At 35.6% G+C, this 15,682-nt stretch overlaps 1 protein-coding gene across 6 annotated transcripts in view; it reads right to left on the reverse strand.

Annotated features, from left to right (window-relative positions):
• Nucleotides 1–15,353, reverse strand: part of fam168a (family with sequence similarity 168 member A) — a 69,385-nt gene extending 54,032 nt beyond the window's left edge. For 2 of the 6 annotated variants that reach the window (XM_067389924.1, XM_067389926.1), the window contains exon 1: nt 15,165–15,346. The gene's annotated coding sequence lies outside the window, so the exon portion shown is untranslated. Of the gene's footprint in view, nt 1–15,164 lie in introns of all 6 variants that reach the window. The other 4 variants (XM_067389928.1, XM_067389929.1, XM_067389925.1 and 1 more) reach the window with 4 other exon arrangements.
• Nucleotides 15,354–15,682: the final 329 nt, after the last annotated feature.

Here is a 15,682-nt window from a genome sequence, read left to right on the forward strand (position 1 = left end):
ATTCTATATATCATGACATAGTTAGTGATAACCATGCATAATATGGCAGGATATGTCAGATAATCTCAAAACAGCCCTGATTAATCTGGCCAATGTATGAGTCTATCACTAATTGACTGCTTGGTCAAATAACAGAGATCACAAATTATGTTTTCAAATGTTTTTGAGTTAACAAAATAATTCTCTCTAGATACTTAGAGTTTACAGCCGTTAATCAATGAAACCCATTCAATTGTGGTACAAATGTACTGTTTTAAAGGACTCTCATCGAATGCAGAATTGAATGAAGGAACGAACTACCTGACATTCAACGAGGACCTGAATGAATGAAAATCCTCCCAGACAGTCTTGTGTTTAACAAAGCCCGTCTCATTTCCCAAGCTGCCTGCTGAACCACCGTAAATTCACAGCAGTAACCCAGACCATCTCTCCTCCCCATCCCCCTCACGTCATCTCGCTCACCCTTTCTTCCTTTTCTTGCACTTGCCAAGGTCTATAATATCAACGTGAGAGGAATAACGGTGATTTACAGTAACATTACAGATTCAAACGACAGGATGGTGAGAAATGGACAAAGAGGGACAGGAATCGTTAATAATTCCGATTCCAATTCCAAGTTTTGAACAAAAAACAGGTTCTCAATTCCCAACAGTAATAACAAGAGAAACAGTAGGACAGACAAAGAGAAAGCTACTCATATGCTGGTGACAAACCACGTGTGAGCTTCTGTCATATAATTTGGTAGTAGAAGAAGCACTTCAACAGCTGAGATCCCACAAAAAAACGTTCATACATAGACATGCGTATCCACATACACACAATCTATAAATACTGCATTCCTACACCTGCTTTCTGTTTTCAGAAGATTTACTACGATTCATCAGCTCCGATACAGACTATGAGTGGGATTTTTGGAAACACTTTACAATAAGGTTCATTAGTTAAACATTAGTTAATATATTAACTTGCATGAACTAACCATGAGCAATACATTTACTAATCTTCGTTAACGTTAGTTCATGAAAATACGGTTGTTCATTGTTTGTTCATGCTAGTTCACAGTGCATTAAGTAATGTTAACAAGATTTTAATAATGTATTAATAAATGTTGAAATGAACAAACAAAGATAAAAGGTGCCATCGAACGTTTTTTTACAAGATGTAATATAAGTCTAAGGTGTCCCCTGAATGTGTCTGTGAAGTTTCAGCTCAAAATACCCCATAGATTTTTTTTAAATAATTTTTTTAACTGCCTATTTTGAGGCATAATTAGAAATGCGCAGATTCAGGCTGTGGCCCCTTTAATTGCTCGTGCTCTCCGCCCCCTCCCGAGCTCTCGACTCTATTATTGCATAAACAAAGTTTACAAAGCTAATATAACCCTCAAAATGGATCTTTACAAAGTGTTCGTCATGCAGCATGTCTAATCGCATAAGTATGGTATTTATTTGGATGTTTACATTTGATTCTGAATGAGTTTGGAGAGATTTATAAAGAATTAAGTTGTGTTTATGAATTATACAGACTGCAAGTGTTTAAAAATACAGTAATAAATGATGGTAAGTTTAACCACATTTAACAGTACATTAGCAACATGCTAACGAAACATTTAGAATATTTAGAACATTTAGAATCATGTTATCATGGATCATGACAGTTATTATTGCTCCATCTGCCGTTTTTCGCTATTGTTCTTGCTTGCTTACCTAGTCTGATGATTCAGCTGTGCACATCCAGACGTTAATACTGGCTGCCCTTGTCTAATGCCTTTCATAATGTTGGGAACATGGGCTGGCATATGCAAATATTGGGGGCGTACACCCCTACTGTTACGTAACAGTCGGTGTTATGTTGAGATTCGCCTGTTCTTCAGAGGTCTTTTAAACAAATGAGATTTACATAAGGAGGAGGAAAAAATGGTGTTTGAGACTCACTGTATGTCATTTCCATGTACTGAACTCTTAGTATTCAACTATGCCGAGGTAAATTCAATTTTCAATTCGATGGCACCTTTAATAAATGCTGCATAAGGGCAGTTCATTATTAGCTCATGTTAACTAATGTAGTTAAGTAATGTTAACTAATGAACCTTATTGTAAAGTATTATCGGATTTTTTTCTGTTGCTCATATAGCAGACCACTAACACAATGTATGAACATGCTGTATGTCACTTAACAGTATCAATATCAATTTCAGTGATTTTGTACTCATATAATTTTGGTGTTGTTATTCCAAAAACACCTTGTTGCATAATTAAAAGGCAGGGATGTACCGAGATGAAAATTCTGGGCCGAAAACGAAACTTTAGGATGCACTTGACCAAAAACTGAAGCTAAAAATAAATAATAAATTAATAATAAATTCATTTTTCAAAAGTAATAATCAACTCCCAAATAGCTAATTGCTTCTAATCCAATTTGTTGGTGAAATATAAACATTTAAATGACAATAAATTGTATTAAATTGTTTTCATAACAGATTTATTCAAACATACATTAAATAATGAAGACATCACTAAGGTTAAAGGATTAGTCCACTTTCAAATAAAATTTTCAATGGCCTCCTTGCTAAATAAAAGTATATAGAAGATTATATATATATATATATATATATATATATATATATATATATATATATATATATATATATATATAAACCTAATCACCCCCAAAATTAAGTGTACTTTTGTTTTCCAGAGTACAAAATAAGCCATACAAGTACAAGTTTGGAATATGAGGGGGAGTAACTGGTGTGATCTATTCCTTTAAGTGGTACTGAACCCTGAATGTTCCTCTAACTGGGTCAAGCACTAACTTTTGATTTGCACAAGAGAAAACTTCTAACACAGCTGCAGTTAATGCTAGTAATTTGTTACAGACTTACAGGTGCAGGAGCTGAGGAAAGATTACACCTGAGCCATCCGGAAACCCAAGGGAAGCTATTCGAGCCTTAATCTCACAGTGACTTCATAAAAACACTTATAAGAAGCTTAATTAGCTATTCAAAAACAACAGTCACACAATAGGCCCTTCCCCACCCAGCGGCTCCCTAACGGGACCTGAATGAGAACAGGGCATGGAGGGGAGTGCCTCTCTCCCAAAAAACGCCATTGTTTTAACTGCCCTGCAAGAGCTTGTCCTCTCTGATTCTAAAAAGGTCTATTCTGCCTCAAATCCTGCCTTTCACTGAGGCACAACCTCCATTTTGTATAGGACATTATCCAGCAAACAATTGCCTCAAAACCAACATGGTGTGCTGAGATGCCCCATCTGTATTCAAACCCCAGGTTCTTCTGTTGATTCTTTCTACATCCATTTACCCCCTCGAGATACACACACGGTGCCACAAACGACGGCACCACAAGAGGTGCATTTTTCAGCTTCTTTCCTTTCTTCACCTTGACACCTTCTTCCTCCATGGAAAAAAGGAGGGAATGGTTTTCTTATCAAAGGGATTGACTGGAACTACTTCTCACAGCATACTATTTTTATAGTATATACATGTGATGCAAAGCTGAATTTTCAGCATCATTACTCTTTGTCTTCAGTGTCACATGATCCTTCGGAAGTCATTTTAATATGCTGATTTGCTGATCAAGAAACATTTCTTATCATTATCAATGAAAATATTTTTGTGGAAACCGTGATATGTTTTTTAGGATTCTTTGATTAATAGAAAGTTCAAAAGAACGGCATTTATTTGAAATCGAATATTTTATATTATATTGATGTCTTTACTGTCATTTTACTAGTAGTTACTACTACTACTACTACTACATTTGCTGCTTCCCACAATGCAATGTACTAAACCATACATTTCCAGTGTGACAAACAGGAAGCAATATCAACTCATTGGCTTTGAAACAGAATCATATTTACATACAATATAGAGATAGGTTCTAAATTATTCAAACTGGACTGCTAAATTTTAATACATTTTTACATAAACAACTACTTTTCAGGACTCAGGAAAAAAAAAAATAGTACAATACCACTGTTGACTATCACTGAATAGTTCATATTGATTTACATACTATTTTTCTACAAAATAATAGGCAAATTTTAGTAGTAGTATTCCATTCCAAACAGCCTCAATTAGTTCAGATCACAAAATAATGGATTCAAAATGCAAAATATTTTAACGGCACTCACTGAATTAGATCATATTAGTTTGAAACTTTTACCATTGCATAATGCATATTGCTTCACACTATTATTGTTTATAAATACAACAAGCAGAACCCAGCATATACTGAATAGTATGCTAATATTCTGCCAATGTATGCATTCATTCACGTTCTCTGTCCTCTCTGTCGTACAGTCTTTGTGTGAGGGAGTTCACTCTGAACATGCTCAGTACTTGTGTGACATTAAATTAGCATCCAAACACACACACACAAACCGAGTCACTCTCTACCCAAAGTCCACATTTACCTAAATGTGTTGGTTCAGCAGGATTTCTGTGCAAATTATGACAATGGAGAGGAGCCAGCAGCTGGTGGAGAGACCATACCACAAACACACACACACACACACACACACACACACACACACACACACACACACACACACACACACACACACACACACACACACACACACACACACACAGAGGATAAACACAGCTGTAATTTCCTTCATCTTATCAATGGATATCAGAAACAATCGCACATTCAGATGATCTGACGGGCAGCTATTGTATGTGAAAACTCTGTCTGCCAGCTGGTCAGACCTGAAGGCAAGTGTGTGTGCGCACTGCCCAAAGGTCAGTAATGCTGAGAGGGCGATGGTGAGAAGATATGAGAGATATGAGTCCTATACAAAATAATGTCCTATTTTGTATAGGACATTATCCAGCAAACAATTGCCTCAAAACCAACATGGTGTGCTGAGATGCCCCATCTGTATTCAAACCCCAGGTTCTTCTGTTGATTCTTTCTACATCCATTTACCCCCTCGAGATACACACACGGTGCCACAAACGACGGCACCACAAGAGGTGCATTTTTCAGCTTCTTTCCTTTCTTCACCTTGACACCTTCTTCCTCCATACTATTTTTATAGTATATACATGTGAAATCACTCTCCTGAATACAATTATCTGATCTATAAACAGCAACAGTCTGCATGTAGGTTTGACTGTACATAAACCAATATTACTTCAAAATACAACTACAAATTACAACCAAAAGGCTTCTTGATATAGTTCTCAAGCATGCACTCGCAGGTGGTACGAGATACAACTCAAAATTTATAATACTAAAAATACCTATTTATTTCAAAAGAAAATACTTTTATTTATTAATATTATAATATTTAAATTTTATTTTATATAAAATACTTTTATTTGTAAATTAGTAACATTTTTATTAATAATATTATAATTAAATATTAATATTTCGGTGCAATATTGCGGTGTGCAAACATATTTATAATGCCACACAGCATCATACATGCATTTATGTATTAACTATTGCAGGACTGTCTACCACACACTGACTAAACTAACACTAAATGTCATTGCTCCCTATGGAGGCCTCACAGAGCCATCGGATTTCAACTAAAATATCTTAATTTGTGTTCCGGAAGATTAACGTAGGTCTTTCGGGTGTGGAACGGCATGAGGGTAAGTAATAAATGACAGAATTTTCATTTTTGGGTGAACTAACCCTTTAATTACCATGCAACTAGGGAGGTCCAGAGTTGATCTCGAGAATACGTATCAGGTCCGATTAAGCATTTATTTTTTTTTTTACTGATCGGTACTTCATTTTTTTACGCATGTACGCTACTGTTCGCACACAAATTAATTATAAAAATAATATTAAAATTACACTGGGTCTCAAGAAAACCATCCGGCACTTTAAAGTATCAATAAAAAAATACTATGAAACATTAAGAACCTTTTTTACCAAAAAAGAACATTAAAGCAGCTCAAAAACCCTATATAGACAAAAGATAAGTAGAAGGTTCTTTACTCAACCTGTGGTGCTGCAAAGAACCACAACAGAACCTTCATTACACTTACTTAAAATGCTCCTAAACCACGTGTTACATGTCACAGCTGTGGGATGTCTTGAAATAGACGTGAATGAATATTTGGGTGGCTGTGAGCATATGTGTATGCATGTGATGTGTTTATGATCTGTAGTTTATAGTAGCTCAATTACAGCAGCTTTTCAAAGGAGCCAGAGACACTCGCACAGCGAGAGACTCCTTTGTTTACTCCCTTGAAAAGGAGACTAATCTTTTTTTATTTTAATATGCTTGGTGTGACAAAACCAGTAGGAGTTTCATTTTTCCCTCAGAGAAATTCAGCAAGGCTGTGATTTCAGTGTCTGCCCACAGAAAGTCCAAAAATACGCCCATCCAGAACCGTCTCAGCCTACACGCCGCTCGGATGATGTTTAGTAGACGTTTGCTCTTCACATTGCTAACAATTAGCGTCAGCATCACTCCAAACACACACTCACTAACATCCGCACAATACTTGTTAATGCCATTTTGTCATCAAAATTTGGTCTAATTTCTCACTAATTCCTAAAAAGGAACACTAATTAGGCTTTGAAAGCTCTAAAAGTCAAAGATATATTCAGCCACCTCTTCGAAGTCTTTAACCAAAGAGCATTTGAGTTTCATCATGAAAAATTAGCATCAAAGTAGAATTATCTGGACTTTGTAAGGATAATCTCACTAACTCTAGTAAAGTCCTGCTTTCACAAGCTGGTTATTATCCTCTTAAAGATCCACCTTCTGCTCTGAATCTCTGATTGTTCATTATATGGTTCTCCATGAAGAGACTTTTAAAAATCTTTCCTGTAAGAAAAACAACATAAATGAATGATAAAGGTGCATTAAATGTGTTTGAGTATAGACTAACGATTCAAGGTGCAATGTGTAAAATTTGGGAGGATCTATTGACAGAAATGTACATAACTATGTTTTTAGTGGACCTTACATAATGCTGTCTTTCTCTAATGAATTGTATTGCTTTTGTTGTTTTTGTTTTATTCTTTTACTGTAGCGCTTTGGGTTTAAGAAAAGCGCATTACAAATAAAATGTATTATTATTATTATTATGAATCGTTATGTTTTTATTAACTTAGAATGAGACATTTATATCGACATACACCATGGGTCCCCTTACGTCAAGTTGCCATTTTGCGCCAGCATGTTTCTACAGCAGCCCTAAACGGACAAACACTCTACAAAGCCCGTTTCATCACTATGTTGTTGTTCTTCTAAATCATTCATGTTTTAGAGGCAGCATGCATCGTCACTACATTGAATACGCATGAAGAAGAAGTAGTAGTAGTAGTCGTCTGGATTATTAGAAGCAGAGACCGTTCTTTGTTAGAAGTAAGAAGAAACCTCATTGCTTGACTGGCTACTCTCTGCTGTCTCAGACGACAATGACATCCTTGACTTGTGTCGGCCAGACGGCCACCATAGCTTCTCTATTTTTCTTTGAAAGGGAGCGGTGAGTAGAGGTGAGTACCACTGGTTGCAGTTCTCAACCTCACTGCTAGATGCCGCTAAAATTTACACACTAATTATGAATCCATGGTATGAATCCAAGTGCCATGGTAAACCCTAATTCTAATTATAGAAAAAATATGCACATCAAAACCATGTTGAGTGTAGCACACAATGCAAATAAATAAATAAATAACCTGTTATTATTGCTACAAATTTTATTCTACAAATACAACATTTAAAGAAATAAATAAGGTAATTTAAATTAAAATAAATAATTAAGTGCAATTAAAATAGTGTGTGGACATTTACTCTTTTTATCATGTAAACACTGTAAGAACACTACATGAATATTATAATCATTCAATAATTAAGGAACCATGGTATATGTCCCAAAAATACAAATCATAAGATTTACCATGGTACTCCCACAGTACGTTTTGTGTTCTGGTGTATGTTATGCTTTTAGAAGATCTGAAATAATGATAACGCCATTAATAATCATAATCTTTTAAAAAATGTAACATAATAGTTTTTTTAAACTTTAATTTCTACATATTGGTGGGTAACTGATTATATGAAATCTGGATTATGTAATCAGCTTCCAAATTGGGTACTTGTATTTGGATTAAATCACATTTTAAAATACTCATAATCAGACTAAAGTTCCTTTATTATTGACTGATGATTATATATTCACACAAATGCCAGTAAATTCATAATTTATTGATTCTCTATAACTCTTCTTTTTTATTCTTTTAAATTTTTCTTTATAGACATTTCCTTTCTGTATTCACAGAAATCATTTCACTTTCAAGGAATGTTTTCTCTCCGTTGCATATCTAATCAACTCCAGACAAACATGTTAATTATTATTTGAATGATCACCCAGTAAGTCAATTAACCATATATTGCTACGTATTTGAAACTATTTTGTCTTTGAAACATTATCAAAATGCAATGCATTTCAATGTAAATGCAGGATTTCCCAAACTTTTTTTGTCAGCCAAACAACTTTGACCTATCAAGTCCCCCTGAGATTTTAAGTTAATAATTTTACAACACATTCAAATATTTATGGTTCTCTGATGTCACTTAATAATGGTCACATGATATGCAGATAAACAAATAATAAAGTGTTTAATTTGTATTTGTTTTTATATATATGTATTTTAAAATTTACATTAATGATTAGCTTTTCATCAAATTCCCTGCAGTTCCTTCATGAACCCCATTTTTGTCATATTTAATGCACTTTATGATGTTGATAACAAAGAATGGGATATATTTAATTTCTCTTTGTATTTTTAAATCATTATGGTACAAGATTTTTAAAAGTTAGTTCAAAATATAATCTAAAAGTAATCAAAAAGTAGTCCGATTACATTACCAACTACAATTTTCACGATGTAATTTGCAATCAATATCGTACTAAAATTTATAAGTAATCTACCGCGCACGGTCCTTATTCACAAACTCTGCACAAAAACTCTTCATTATGACCACTGCAGGTTTGTATTCCAAATCACAAGATACTCATGTTCAATTATATATTATAATATTATGTATGACGTTACATTTTATATGTTATTGTTAGATGATCTCATGAGGAGACACTGATACCTTGAAACGGAATCGCAAATCTAATGGGATTTCCCTGTAGCCACAAGGCAGAATCTCTGAACATTTTCTGCTCCTGTTTATCAGGGGAAACCAACATCCCCTCAGGGTGTGCATGTGTATGGTTAATCTGCGGTCTAGAAGCACTATTAAAGTGAACGTATAAGCTAACACACAGCTGAGAGGTGCCGTCGATCATAATCCTCTCATTTCACTGTGTATTTGGCTCACACACAGACAATTCATCAAAAAACATCCATCAATTTTTCAACTCAAAAATAAAACCACCTCCAATAAAAAAAGAGTTCTCACAAAAGATGCATTAACGCAGAAGTGCGCAGACACGATTAACGCGCTGCCACAGACTCGCATTGTAACATGTTTGTGGCAAACTGCAGGCTTTCAACACTCGTGAGAAATATCAGCAGCCCAATTACTCTGCACTGACAGATGAATAAGAGGTTCTTGCAAAGTCTGAAAGCTGTTCAAGGAAAACGTAGCTGTGAGTTTTGTCAAAATCGTAGCAAGATATTTTGTTTTTCCTCAATTTATATTGCGATATGAAAAAAAAAGAATAGCTCTATTTGGAAAGAATGAATCATTCTAGAATAACTGGTGTGTTTTTTAGGGGAGTGAATCTGCTTAGACCTAATGCACGGATCCAATATAATGATACTCATCTGTTTTCTTTCTCAAAAGTTTGTTAACATAAGCCGTAACCGAGATGCCCAATTTAACAATTTTTCATGCATGTGTACGCTCAAGCACGAATAGATGCGAAAAAGACTGGAATTCGGTGTGCAGTTCTGTGTGCACAGTAAATAGCGTGTGAGATCTGAATTGAGTTCTCTTTCGCATCTTCTTGTGCTTGAATGGTTTAAAAAATAGCTTAAATGTTTAAACTAACTGACAGGACCCAAAACACATACAAATGATAAACATTCACTCTATGGTTACACTTTGCAATTAATCCGAGAATCATGTGCGCTTCGAACTGTAAAGCCTGGTCCGTATGGATCACGGATCAACTACGATCCCTATACTTGACATCGCACATCCAATACCGTCCAATAACGATAATTTCATTTTTAACACGCGCCGATATGATTACCGATATCTGTATTTACAGTATTTTTCTAAATATTGGGTAGAGAAACCAAAAGAACATCAATCCTATTAGCTGGCTTAATTCGTTTAGCAAATAGATATTTTCTTCAGTTATTTTCAGCTTAAAGGTGCCCAAGAGGTGCCTTTTCAAAAGATGCAATATAAGTCTAAGGTGTCCCCTGAACGTGTCTGTGAAGTTTCAGCTCAAAATACCCCATAGATTTTTTTGTATTAATTTTTTTAACTGTCTGTTTTTAGCCATTATTACATATGCTCCGATTAAGCGTGCGGCCCCTTTAAATCTCCCACTCCCCTGCCCCCGCAAGCTCTCAACTGCCTTAAACAGCATAAACAAAGTTTACACAGCTAATATAACCCTCAAAATGGATCTTTACAAAGTGTTCATCATGCATACATCGATTCCTGTGAGTACAGTATTTATTTGGATGTTTACATTTGTTTATGAATGAGTTTGAGGCTGTGCTCTGTGGCTAACGGCTAATGCTACACTGTTGGAGAGATTTATAAAGAATGAAGTTGTTTATGAATTATACAGACTGCAAGTGTTTAAAAATGAAAATAGCGATGGCTCTCTTGTCTCCGTGAATACAGTAAGAAACGATGGTAACTTTAACCACATTTAAAAGAACATTAGCAACATGCTAACAAAACATTTAGAAAGACAATTTACAAATATCACTAAAAATATCATGTTATCAATGATCATGTCAGTTATTATTGCTCCATCTGCCATTTTTCGCTGTTGTTCTTGCTTGCTTACCTAGTTTATAAGAAGGAGGAAACAATGGAGTTTGAAACTCAACGTATGTCATTTCCATGTACTGAACTCTTGTTATTCAACTATGCCGACGGAACCTTTTATTATGCCTGTTAAAATGTAAGCTTCTGTAAGTTTCATTGTTCATTATAATATAAAATATGAACATAAATAAAATATTTTCATATTTTATCTTTCATTTAATAGCAATATTCAGAGCTGCTCTACTGCATTGGCACAGTAATCACATGATGTTTTCCTAGAATAATGTAGGGAACCACTTCTTATACATAAATCACGTGACAGTTTATGTTTTTACTTACATATACAATTTCGTTTCAATCCAAATCCCTATAAAAAGTACAGGGCTCCAGACTGTGACCAAAATGGTCGCATTTTGCAACCTTTTTTCCTGCCGATGCGACTGCATTTTGTTTGAGGTTGCACTGATGCCACCACCACGTTGCCCAACTGATAAGAGCTGCCATTTCTGTTGCATATGAGAAACATCAAATGGTAAATAAAACGAAAGTGGAATGAAACATCACTCGTTTGAGCTGCACAGCGTGGACCATTTATCAGCTCAGACGAATAATAGACAGCGCAGCACATGAACAGGTTTAAGCCTTGTTTAAATTTTTGCCTGGCTCCGCACCGTGAGCCTTCGCTTGCTGCACGCATTTATACATTACTTGACATGCTCACCGTTGTAGTATTCTTTGAAATGACAGCAGGCGACTTGGAGTAATTAGCTTCTAAACCATCAAGAAACAGTGTTTGTTTTTATTACACTTCACCAAACCCATGCTACAAAAGAACCAAAGAATCCTGTAAAACCCACTAAACCTGGGAGATTATAACATGTGATATTAAAAACAAATATATGGATATGAGAACATATGCATAAAACTAAATTAAATAACAATCTCTTAAATGTTTTGTAATTTCATTAAACATGGCCCTTTATTTTTATTAAAAAGGCTTATTTCTGCTATTGTAGGCTTATTTTGTAAATGTAAGCAATTAATTTAGACAAGCGCAAACTGGGTGCTGATAAGAGATGCCGGTACAGACGTTCCTACTTGGCCAGAATCACCTCAAAGCCGTGTATCTTCAGAAGCAAAGCTGCGTGAAAAGTTACACTCAACTTGCACAACTACCCATACAACGGTGATGTCAATTTTGCTGTGCCGGCGCGTCGAGTATAAACTGGGCTTTGGCTGTGTCTGCGCACAAAGTTACCTCACAAAACTCATTTCAGACAGACTTCTGAGGCAGCGTAACTGTTTAATGATCTACACTACAGCAAAGTATATCAAGCTTTGGTGATAATTAAGCAAATATTTAATTACTACAATAGAAATTTGTCACTAGACATGACATCAGAAGTGGAAAACTTTGGTCAAAAACAAACATTTACACACAAACTGATCACCAACCTTAACTTTCAGATGCCATCTTTATTTTTTATTTTTTAACTGTCACAGAATGGAAAGCACAGGATTGTGGGATACCAAAGGCAGTGAGAGATACATCTATGCTGCCTTCAAAAATCAATCAAATGAAGGTATATCGGGAGGTGGGAAGTGAGGCTAACATTGGATTCTGACGTGCCTTGATGCCTTCCTACCTTAGAATGCATCCTCCGACTGCAACATTTTTCAATTTTTGAAAGCAGCCTTTACTCGCGGGCCGATCTCGATCTCGATCACGCAACAACGTTACACAGAGCTGGGAGATCCAGTGAGAAAGCGTTTAAATTCGTTGCAGGATGATAACATCGCGGCGAGATCTAGTGAGAAGCATTCAAATTCAGCACGGAATTCTCTGTTAGGATTTGGCCATGAACGAACAAGTTATAGAAGGCTTTTCAGTCCACATATCATGTAGAAATGATAACTGTAACCATGGTATTATGGCAGAAATAATGTTTTTACATTATTCATTTCAGGTTTTGTTCAACCTTTTGAGAGTCAAATTGAAGCACTTTTCAAGGACTTTCAAGTGCTTCATAAAACTTTTTTCTAAATATTATCCAATTTAAATGTTATTTTTAATGTGATGACCCAAAACATTATTTGTTCATCCTTTAAAGATGGAACGATTGTAAAACTAAAAGTTTCAAGATGCAGGAAAACTAACACTTGGTGGCAAACAAACAATTTTATTTAAAAATAAAAAGATGAAATTACCACTATAACCAGTTGATGGCAGCAGAAGAGCACTTATTGGATTATTAGCCATTTCCACTCCCTAATATATATATTTTTACACGTTTTTCGCATACCTTTGAATTTATATTTAGACATTATGAAATCATTATTAAAATTAATAATAATTTTTCAAAGTTTGACACTTTATTTGTACACAAAGTGTCATGAAAAACAAAAACTTCTTCAAATTGCGAATGAATTACACAGAAATTAAAGAGTGCTCCTTTTATAATCACTAAAGCTATCAGTCAGTTTAGCATGATACCATAGAAGAACAATGGTAGCCTACTTTTATTAAGAGTAGAATATTTATTCATTTTCCCCCCTAAAAATATGTTACTATTGTTAATAAAAGTTCAGTTTTATCTGCATCTCAACTCAAGTTCAATGCTTTACTGTCAAATATGCACTTTTTTTAAGAAATAAACATGTAACATTATTTGTAACTGCACTTATTAATGCAAAACAATAGTAATTGTATGATTAAATTATCTTTATGATTACCTCCCCCCCCCACTCTTCCATTCCAGCACCTGTCACTCCTACAAACGACTAAAAGAAGTCCTTTAATTATGACAAAACCCCAAATGCTTCAGCATACTTGCAGCACAATCCATAAACCTTTAATAACTTGCAGTCATACTGCGATGGCAAGCTTTTCTGTACAAATTGAATTTCAAGCTGATAATGAAACTATCAATGAAAACAAACGAAGCGTTTTCTGCGCCTGTTCAGCCACTGTGACGTTAAGACCATCTATCAGAAAAGCTATTGACGCTTTTATTGCAGGAATGGTGGATTGGACAGCACATGACAAGGAAGCCGTCTGCAAGAATCCAAGCATCACTGATTCAGAGCATCGTCACAGATTTAAATAAACATCAGCTTTCTGGCCTTTTTTGTTTGTTGGGTAACTTCACATTACATGATTTTGGTTAGAGCTAGAACAATACCATTCTTTTTAGTGTAACCAATCAATTATAATTACACCAGCCAATACTGATTATCTTCATTTAAATGTCCAATAATGTTTTATTTCTGGATTTTGACGCAATAATATATAGATTTTTAGACAATCACATTAAAAACACAACACACACATACATAAAATGTACATTAATTATCGATATGTAACATAGACAATGCAATGTAAAATATCACCCATTGTTACATCAGCTGATGGAGTTAATTTTGTTTCGCATTCCCTTGCTAAAACACAAAGTACCCACATACAAGGTATGGATGGCTGTAAAAATGAAATTACATGCACAGAAATGGTCAAAAACACACCATACCGACTAATGTGCGGTTTTCCTTTGTATAAATCAAGATGCAATGATAAAAATATGGCAAATTAAAAATTATAATGGCATAAAACCGAAAGCATCGTGAATCAATGCGAGAAAAAAAAAAAAAGAAAAAAAGAGAGAAAGTAGCACAGGCGCTCAAATGCGCGTTACACCGTAACGCTGATCAACAAAAGATCTTTTATTGCGTCATAATCGCTGTTACATTGTTACACATGGACGCGTCCGATTTTTTTGATCGCGCTTAGTATTTCCTCATAACAGCGTTTATGATTTGATCTCTTGTGTGTTTAAAGGCCTCAAACTCCTCAGACACCATTTTGAGTGTCTCTGTGTCTCAGCTCTATGGAATGTCCAAATGCATGACAAGGGAATGAACAAAGTCAGCATGAAAAATCCATCTCATTCATGGATCCGTCCCGAAAACGGCGTTAACCGATATTCTGAACTCGAATAGCTGAAGCGAGTGCATCAGTTGTTGTTTTTTAAATCACCATTAGACAGCATTAGAAAGAGCCTCACCATCACTAACACACACTGGCAGGAGAAAAGCATTGCTGCTGTTTGATGGTGGTGAAGCTCTAATGGTGGTTGGATGGTGTTTCTGGACTTTGCAAATCACTACACTACTTTGAAAATCACACTACATAAAATGTTACTTACCAGTGTGCGATGGTTTAGATGGGTCACCCTGATCCAGTCTGTGATCCCGATTTAGAGCGATCTTCTGGGTTGCTGAGGGTCAGTCTATTCTCCGTGAGTGTGAAGGTTTCCTCCTCCGGTTGATTTTTCAGGCTGTATGGAAGCACATAAAGCGATGGGGGATGGGGGATGCCAGAAGAGAAGAGAGGAAGGGAGGGGGATAGAAAGAGAGCGGGGGGGGGGGAGCAACATGGAAACACAAGGGGAGGACCTCTGTGTCTGACGCACGACTGAACGCACCAGTCACTCAGTGCACCATCCATTCGCCATATGCACGAGCAAAAATCATCCAATATGGCCAAATAGGGAATGCATGCGTGTGCATGAAAATAAACCATACTAATTCTGCTCTAATGATACATATGCATAAGCATCAATGTATGTGTAGTCTATGTGAAAACAGCCTAAGCGATAGTCAGATAGAAAGATAGATAGAAAAATGCGGCAGCAGTTCATGTACGCACTTTTTTTGTTATTGT

The sequence above is a fragment of the Chanodichthys erythropterus genome, chromosome 7 (assembly GCF_024489055.1).
Source record: "Chanodichthys erythropterus isolate Z2021 chromosome 7, ASM2448905v1, whole genome shotgun sequence".
In the NCBI taxonomy this organism is placed as follows: Eukaryota; Metazoa; Chordata; class Actinopteri; order Cypriniformes; family Xenocyprididae; genus Chanodichthys; species Chanodichthys erythropterus.